Source organism: Triticum urartu, chromosome 5 (genome assembly GCF_003073215.2).
Source record: "Triticum urartu cultivar G1812 chromosome 5, Tu2.1, whole genome shotgun sequence".
NCBI lineage: Eukaryota > Viridiplantae > Streptophyta > Magnoliopsida > Poales > Poaceae > Triticum > Triticum urartu.
The window spans coordinates 226,485,691-226,495,977 of record NC_053026.1 but is presented as its reverse complement, the minus strand read 5'-3'; positions in this window follow the sequence as shown (position 1 = coordinate 226,495,977).

The following is a 10,287-nucleotide window of genomic DNA, read 5'->3' as shown; positions in this document are numbered from 1 at the left end:
TAGTGAACTCTTTTATCCGTAAAGCCATAAAAACGACAAGAAAGATTAAAAATTTTAGTCTCCTATTCACCCCCCCCTCTAGTCGACCGTATCGATCCTTTCAGCTGGGGGTACTTTCGTAACTTGCCCCACAATTCGGACAAGCACGTCCCTAAGCCATGGTTCCCCCTCCAATCCCATCCGCCCACCCATTCATACACCAAGGCCGCAAAAACCCGCGAAGCCCCACACCCTCCTCCATCCGCCACCCAGCCGGAGCCTCTTCCCCGACGACGTCATCCATAGTAACACCTCGACATCCCTCATCCACCGCACCGGATGAGGATCTGTCATCGATCTCGTCGTCCCGCCGATTCAGCCACCCCATCTTCCACCTCCAAGGAGCTGCCCCGACGTTCCCCTCGTCTTTCGTGTCACCTCCATTCCCACATCGCTGTCTTCACCTACACCACCGGAAGAGCAGCATCATCACCGATTCCTCGGATGAAGCTGAGGCCTAATCAGTGCCACTAAAGAGGTTCTAAACTAATCGCCGCATTCTATTCTTGATTCGATCTCACAGTGCTGCCAGCGCTCGGTCCCAAGCCGACATGGCGCGGCTCCATCCACGGAGGCATCGCCGGCCACTTCCTCCACGGTGTCGCCCCCTCAATGGCGACGTCCACATCAGTAGGAGTTGTTATTGCTTTGTCTCTCGCCCACGCTGCTGCTCTGCTCTTGCTCTCGGTCCCCTACCTGGTATGCTCTTGCTCTTACTCTTGCTCGCACTGCTGCTCTTGCTCTTGCTTGCGCTATTGCTCTACTCTTGCACGCGTTGCTGCTGCACGAGCAATAGATCCTGCTCTCCCTCGAGCCCATGCAGCTACTACCCGAGATGCTGCTACACGACTGATACGTCCATTTTGCATCATGCTTTTATATTGACATTTATTGCATTATGGGCTGTTATTACACATTATGTCACAATACTTATGCCTATTCTCTCTTATTTTACAAGGTTTACATAGAGGGAGAATGCCGTCAGTTGGGATTCTGGGCTGGAAAAGGAGCAAATATTAGAGACCTATTCTGCACAGCTCCAAAAGTCCCAAAACTCCACGGAAGACGTTTTCCAAATATATAAAAAATACTGAGAGCAAGAACTTCACCAGGGGGCCACACCCTACCCATGAGGGTGGGGGCGCGCCCTACCCCCTGGGTGCGCCCCCCTACCTCGTGGGCCCCTTGGTGACCCTCCGGTGACCATCTTATTCTACATGAAGTCTTTAGATGGGAAAAAAATAAGAAGCCATCTTCCCGGACGAAACTCCGCCGCCACGAGGCAGAACCTTGGCGGAACCAATCTAGGGCTCTGACGGAGCTATTCTGCCGGGGAAACTTCCCTCCCGGAGGGGGAAATCATCGCCATCGTCATCACCAACACTCCTCTCATCGGGAGAGGGCAATCTCCATCAACATCATCATTAGCACCATCTCATCTCAAAACCCTAGTTCATCTCTTGTATCCAATTCTTGTCTCCAGGTCCGGGATTGGTGCTAGTAGGTTGCTAGTAGTGTTAATTACTCCTTGTAGTTGATGCTAGTTGGTTTAATTGGTGGAAGATCATATGTTCAGATCCTATATGCATATTAATACCCCTCTGATTATGAACATGTTTATGCTTTGTGAGTGGTTACTTTGTTCCTGAGGACATGGGAGAAGTCTTGCTATTAGTAGTCATGTGAATTTGGTATTCGTTCGATATTTTGATGAGATGTATGTTGTCTCTCCTCTAGTGGTGTTATGTGAACGTCGACTACATGACACTTCACCATTATTTGGGCCTAGAGGAAGGCATTGGGAAGTAATAAGTAGATGATGGGTTGCTAGAGTGACGGAAGCTTAAACCCTAGTTTATATGTTGCTTCGTAAGGGGCTGATTTGGATCCATATGTTTCATGCTATGGTTAGGTTTACCTTAATACTTTTGTTGCAGTTGCGGATGCTTGCAATAGAGGTTAATCATAAGTGGGATGCTTGTCCAAGTAAGGGCAGCACCCAAGCACTGGTCCACCCACATACCAAATTATCAAAGTATCGAACGCGAATCATATGAGTGTGATGAAAACTAGCTTGACGATATTCCCATGTGTCCTCAGGAGCGCTTTTCTCTATATAAGGGTTTGTCCAGGCTTGTCCTTTGCTACAAAAAGGATTGGGCCACCTTGCTGCACTTTATTTAATTTTGTTACTTGTTGCTCGTTACAAACTATCCTATCACAAAACTATCTGTTACCACTTATTTCAGTACTTGCAGAGAATACCTTGCTGGAAACCGCTTATCATTTCCTTCTGCTCCTCGTTGGGTTCAACACTCTTACTTATCGAAAGGACTATGATAGATCCCCTATACTTGTGGGTCATCAAGACTCTTTTCTGGCGCCGTTGCCGGGGAGTGAAGCACCTTTGGTAGATAGATCCCCTATACTTGTGGGTCATCAAGACTCTTTTCTAGAGGCGTTGCCGGGGAGTGAAGCGCCTTTGGTAGGTGGAATTTGGTAAGGAAAAATTTATATAGTGTGCTGAAATTTACTGTCACTTGTTGCTATGGAAAGTAATCCTCTGAGGGGCTTGTTTGGGGTATCTTCACCTCGACCAGTAGAGCAAAGAGTTGCTCCTCCACCTACTCAACCTACTGAACCTATTGAAAATGAAAATGTCTGCTTTGAAATTCCTTCGGGTATGATAGAAAAACTGCTAGCTAATCCTTTTGCAGGAGATGGAACATTACATCCTGATGAGCACCTAATATATGTGATGAAGTTTGTGGATTATTTAAGCTTGCAGGTATGCCCGATGATTGTTTATCAAGAAGAAAGGTCTTCCCTTTATCTTTGGAGGGAGACGCATGACATGGTATAGGCTATGTGATGATATGGGATCATGGAACTTACAAACGATTGAAATTGGAATTTCATCAGAAGTTTTATCCTATGCATCTTGGTTCATCGTTGATCGTAATTATATATATAATTTTTGGCCTCGCGAAGAGAAAGCATCGCTCAGCTTGGGGGAGGCTTAAGTCAATGTTATATTCATGCCCCAATCATGAGCTCTCAGAGGAAATGATTATTCATTTTATGCTCGGCTTTCTGATAACAACCGCACCATGCTCGATACTTCTTGTGCTCGCTCTTTTATGATGAAGACTATTGAATTCAAATGGGATTTATTGGAAAGAATTAAATGCAACTCTGAAGATTGGGATCTCGACGAAGGTAAGGAGTCAGGTATGACACCTAAGTTTGATTGTGTTAAATCTTTTATGGATACCGATGTTTTTCGTAAATTTAGCACTAAATATGGACTTGACTCTGAGATAGTAGCTTCTTTCTGTGAATCCTTTGCTACTCATGTTGATCTCCCTAAAGAGAAGTGGTTTAAATATCATCCTCCCATAAAAGTAAAAGTAGTTGCACCTATTAAAGTTGAAGAAAATACTATCACTTATAATGATCCTATTGTTCCCACTGCTTATGTTGAGAAACCACCTTTTCCTGTTAGGATAAAAGATCATGCTAAAGCTTCAACTGTGGTTCATAAAAGCAATATTAGAACCTATACACCTCCTGAGCAAGTTAAAGTTGAACCTAATATTGCTATTGTTAAGGATCTCTTGGCTGATAATATTGATGGGCATGTTATTTATTTCTGTGATGAAACTGCTAGAATTGCTAAACCTTGTGCAAAAATATAAACATAGACATGTGGTAGGTATGCCTGTTATTTCTGTTAAAATAGGAGATCATTGTTATCATGGCTTGTGTGATATGGGTGCCAGTGCTAGTGCAATACCTATTGACTTATACAAAGAAATTATGCATGATATTGCACCTGCTGAGTTAGAAGATATTGATGTCACCAATTAAACCTGCCAATAGAGATATATTTCACCAATGGGGAATTGTTAGAGATGTTGAAGTCTTGTGTGGGAAAACTAAATATCCTACTGATTTTCTTGTTCTTGGTTCCCCACAAGATAGCTTTTGTCCCATTATATTTGGTAGACCCTTCTTGACACAGTTAATGCTAAGATAGATTGCAAAAAGGATGTTGTTACTATTGGTTTAGGTGATATGTCTCATGAATCTTAATTTCTCTAAATTTCGTAGACAACACCGTGAAGAGGAATTGCCTAGTAAAGATGAAATTATTGGTCTTTCTTCTATTGTCGTACCTCCTTAGTGATCCTTTAGAACAATATTTGCTAGACCATGAAAATGATATGTTTATGAATGAAAGAAGGGAAATAGATGAAGTGTTCTTTAACATGGGACCTATTCTGAAACACATTTGCCTGTTGAAATCATAGGGGATCTCCTCCACCCAAGGTGATCCGTGTTTGAGCTTAAACCATTGCCTGATACTCTTAAAATATGCTTATCTGAATGAAAAAAGATATATCACTGGTTATTATTAGTGCTAAAACTTTCAGAGAAGGAGGAAGAAAGAATATTGAAAACTCTGAAGAAGCACCCGTGCTTGCTATACTGATCTAAGGGCCATTAGTCCCACTCTATGTCAACACAAAATAAATTTGGAAAAAGATGCCAAACCAGTATTGATCACGAACGACGAAAGAATCCTAAGATGAAGAAGTGGTAAGAAAGAAATACTAAAGCTCCTTGAGGTAGGTATAATTTATCCCGTTGCTGATAGTCAGTGGGTAAGTCTGTCCATTGTGTCCCTAAGAAGGGAGGTATTACTGTCGTTCCTAATGATAAAGATGATTGATCCGCAAAGAATTATTATAGGTTATAGGATGGTAATTGATTTCCGCAAATTAAATAAGGCTACTAAAAAAGATCATTACCCTTACCTTTATTGATCAAATGCTAGAAAGATTATCCAAACTACACATTTTTGCTTTCTAGATGGTTATTGTGGTTTCTCTCAAATACCTGTGTCAGCTGATGATCAATCAAAGACCACTTTTACTTGCCCTTTAGGTACTTTTGCTTATAGACGTATTCCTTTTGGTTTATGTAATGCACCTGCTACCTTTCAAAGATGCATGATGGCTATATTTTCTGATTTTTGTGAAAAGATATGTGAGGTATTCATGGACGATTTCTCCGTTTATGGATCCTCTTTTGATGATTGCTTAAGCAACCTTGATTGAGTTTTGCAGAGATGTGAAGAAACTAACCTTGTCTTGAATTGGGAGAAATGTCACTTTATGGTTAATGAAGGTACTGTTTTGGGGCACAAAATTTCTGAAAGAGGCATTGAAGTTGATAAAGCTAAAGTTGATGCTATTGAAAAGATGTTGTGTACCAAGGACATCAAAGGTATAAGAAGTTTCCTTGGTCATGCCGGTTTTTATAGGAGGTTCATTAAGGACTTCTCAAAAATTTCTCGGCCTCTGACTAATTTATTACAAAAAGATATACCGTTCGTCTTTGATGATGATTGTGTAGAAGCATTTGAAATACTTAAGAGAGTATTAATCTCTGCACCTATCGTTCAGCCACCTGATTGGAATTTACCTTTTGAAATTATGTGTGTTGCTAGTGATTATGTTGTAGGTGTTGTTCTAGGGCAAAGAGTTGATAAGAAATTAAATGTTATTCAATATGCTAGTAAAACTCTAGACAATGCCCAGAGAAATTATGCTACTACTGAAAAAGAATTCTTAACAGTTGTATTTGCTTGTGATAAGTTCAGACCTTATATTGTTGATTCTAAAGTAACTATTCACACGGATCATGCTGCTATTAAAGATCTTATGGAAAAGAAAGATGCTAAACCTAGACTTATTAGATGAGTCCTCTTGCTACAAGAATTTGATTTGCATATTATTGATAGAAAGGGAGCCGAGAACCCCGTTGCAGATAACTTGTCTAGGTTGGAAAATGTTCTTGATGACCCACTACCTATTGATGATAGCTTTCCTGATGAACAATTAAATGTCATAAATGCTTCTCATCTGCTCCATGGTATGCTGATTATGCTAATTACATTGTTGCTAAATTTATACCATCTAGTTTCACATACCAGCAAAAGAAAAAGTTCTTCTATGATTTAATACATTACTTCTGGGATGATCCACATCTTTATAAAGGAGTAGATGGTGTTATTAGACGTTGTGTACCTGAGCATGAACAGGAACAGATCCTACGCAAGTGTCACTCCGAGGCTTATGGAGGACACCATGCTGCAGATAGAACTGCACACAAGGTATTGCAATCCGGTTTTTATTGGCCTACTCTCTTCAAGGATGCCTGTAAGTTTGTCTTGTCTTGTGATGAATGTCAAAGAATTGGTAATATTAGTAGACGTCAAGAAATGCCTATGAATTATTCACTTGTTATTGAACCATTTGATGTTTGGGGCTTTGATTATATGGGACCTTTTCCTGCCTTCCGCTAATGGATATACACATATTTTAGTTGTGTTGATTACGTTACTAAGTGGGTAGAAGCTATTCCAACTAGTAGTGCTGATCATAACACCTCTATTAAGATGATTAAAGAAGTTATTTTTCCGAGGTTTGGGAGTCCCTAGATATCTAATGATGATGGTGGTTCACATTTTATTCATGGTACTTTCCGTAAAATGCTTGCTAAGTATGATGTTAATCATAGAATTGGATCTCCTTATCACCCTCAGTCTAGTGGTCAAGTAGAATTGAGTAATAGAGAACTCAAATTAATTTTGCAAAAGACTGTTAATAGATCTAGAAAGAATTGGTCGAAGAAACTTGATGATGCATTATGGGCCTATAGAACTACATATAAAAATCCTATGGGTATGTCTCCAGTATAAAATGGTTTATTGAAAAGCATGTCACTTACCTCTTGAACTAGAACACAAGGCATTATTGGGCTACTAAAGAGCTCAATTATGATTTCAAACTTGTCGGTGAGAAAAGGTTATTTGACATTAGCTCACTGATGAATGGAAAACCCAAGCCTATGAGAATGCCAAATTGTTTAAAGAAAAAGTTAAAAGATGGCATGACAAAAGGATACAAAAGCATGAGTTTAATGTAGGTGATTATGTATTGCTATACAACTCTCGTTTAAGATTTTTTTGCAGGAAAGCTTCTCTCTAAATGGGAAGGTCATTACATTGTCGAGGAGGTCTATCGTTCTGGTGCCATAAAAATCAACAACTTCGAAGGCACAAATCCGAAGGTAGTGAACGGTCAAAGAATCAAACATTATATCTCAGGTAATCCTATATATGTTGAAACCAATGTTATTGAAACCGTACCCCGGAGGAATACATAAGGGACACTTTCCGGAATTTTTAGACTCCGAAAAGGAATAGGTATATGGTACGGTAAGTAAACCGACTCCAAAACAGTTCTAATGTAATTTTTCTCCGTTTTGGAATATTTAGAAAATAGAAAAATAGAAGCAGTCCGGGAAGGACACGAGGACTCCACGAGGTGGAGGGAGCGCCCTACCCCCCTGGGCGCGCCCCCTGCCTCGTGGGCACCTCCTGCTCTCTCCGGACTCCGTTTTCTTACACATTACGTATTTTGGTCGGTAAAAATTCATTATATAACCTCTCGAAAGTTTTGACTACCGTACCACGCAAAAATCTCATGTTCTTGTTTTCGAGTTGTTTTCTGCCAGGGTTGTCAAAGCCAAGAATCATGTCGTTTCCCTCCTCCTCCAACAATGAGGGCAATGATGCTTGGCTAATGAAGATAGAGTGAAGAGAGAAGAACCCATGGAGATCAACAAGGATGAAGGGATCAAGAAGGCCACGGAGGACCTAGTTCCGGAAACAAAAGACATCCTTCAACTTGATCACAATCTTCTTACTCGCAACTGAGATCGAAGCTTTCAAGATGATTGAACTAGCTCGTATACAAAACAAGTATCTCACACGTGAAAATATTTTGTTGAACGAGCATATCATCGCACTCAAGCGCATTATCCGCAAGTTGAGAAGACCTCCTACACTCGATGTGTGACTATCCATCATCACCACCATCTTCTTTCACCAACAAAGGAACATAATCACATGGGTATGGGCACTCCCCTTTGGCAACTGCCAAGCTTGGGGAAGTGCCCCTGTAATCGTATCAACCAATCACTTCTAATCTTTACTATTATTCTTAGTTCGATCCTTTTGATAATATTTTGATCTAGTAGAAAAAAGTTTTTAGTAATGATCTAGTGTGAGTTTTGCTTTATGATGCTCTACGTAACCGAGTCCTGTGAGCTATATATAATAAAGATTAGTGTTGAGTCAAGGGCTTTGATTTTTTCCATATATCTTGAGGTGAATAAAGAAAAGAGAAAGAAATAAAAAGAAACAAAGAGATCATATGGATCTTATGGAGAGTAATGAGCTCACATAGAAAGAGTATGATGAATAAAAGTTGTTGAGAGTTGACAAACATAGTTTTGGTCATCGTTGCAATTAATAGGAAGTAATAAAGAAAGAGAGGTCTTCACATATAAATAAACTATCTTGGACATCTTTTATGATTGTGAGCACTCATTAAAATATGACATGCTAAAGAGTTGACGTTGGACAAGAAGACAACATAATGGGTTATGTTTTCTTACATCTGAGATAAATTATATTGTCATGGATCATCCAACATGATTGAGCTTGCCTTTCCCCCTCATGCTAGCCAAATTCTTTGAACCAAGTAGAGATACTACTTGTCCTTCCAAATATCCTTAAACCAGTTTTGCCATGAGAGTCCACCTTACCTACCTTATGGATTGATAAGATCCTCCAAGTAAGTTGTCATCGTGCAAGCAATAAAAATTGCTCTCTAAATATGTATGACTTATTAGTGTGGGAAAAAATAAGCTTTATACGATCATGTGATATGGAAGAAAAAAAGCGACGGACTGCATAATAAAGGCCCATATCACAAGTGGCAATATAAAGTGACGTTCTTTCGCATTAAGATTTTGTGCATCCAACCATAAAAGCGCATGACAACTCTGCTTCCCTCTGCGAAGGGCCTATCTTTTACTTTTATCTCCTACCTTGCATAAGAGTCATGGTGATCTTCACCCTTCCCTTTTAAATTTTATCTTTTGGCAAGCACAACATGTTGGAAAAATCCTGGGTATATATGGCTAATTGGATGTGAGTTTTCATGAACTATTATTGTTGACATTACCCTTGAGGTAAAACGTTGGGAGGCAAAAAACAATAAGCCCCTATCTTTCTCTGTGTCCGATTAAAACTCCATACCCATAAGTATTGCGTGAGTGTTTAGCAATTGTGAAAGACTATATGATAGTTGAGTATGTGGACTTGCTGAAAAGCTCTTATATTGACTCTTTCCTATGTATGATAAATTGCAATTGCTCCAATGACTGAGATTATAGTTTGTTAGTTTTGAATGAAGTTTATGATTCATACTTGAAATTGTGATTGAATTGTTACTCTAAGCATAAGAGATCATATGACAAGAATTATATAAGTTGTTGTTCTAAGAATGATCATGATGCCCTCATGTCCGTATTTTATTTTATCGACACCTCTATCTTTAAACATGTGGACATATTTTTCGATTTCTGCTTTCGCTTGAGGACAAGCGAGGTCTAAGCTTGGGGGAGTTGATACGTACATTTTGCATCATGCTTTTATATCGATATTTATTGCATTATGGGCTGTTATTACACATTATGTCATAATACTTATGGCATATTCTCTCTTGTTTTACAAGGTTTACATAAAGAGGGAGAATGCCGGAGCTGGGATTCTGGGCTGGAACAGGAGCAAATATTAGAGACCTATTCTGCACAGCTTCACCAAAAGTCCTGAAACTTCACGGAAGTCATTTTCAGAATATATAATAAAATACTGAGCGCAAGAAGTTCCGGAGGGGGGCCACACCCTGCCCACGAGGGTGGGGGGCGCGCCCCCGCCTCGTGGGCCCCCTGGTGCCCCCTTCGATGCCCATCTTCTGCTATATGGAGTCTTTCGATGAGAAAAAAATCATAAGCAATCTTTCGGGACGAGACTCCGCCGCCATGAGGCGGAACCTTGGCGGAACCAATCTAAGGGATCTGGCGAAGCTATTTTTCCGGGGAAACTTCCCTCCGGGAGGGGGGAATCATCGCCATCGTCATCACCAATGATCCTCTCATCGGGAGGGGGTCAATGTCCATCAACATCTTCACCAGCACCATCTCCTCTCAAACCCTAGTTCCTCTCTTGTATCCAATTCTTGTCTCCAAGTCTGGGATTTTGGTAACCGTGTAGGTTGCTAGTAGGTTGATTACTCCTTGTAGTTTGATGCTAGTTGGTTTTACTTT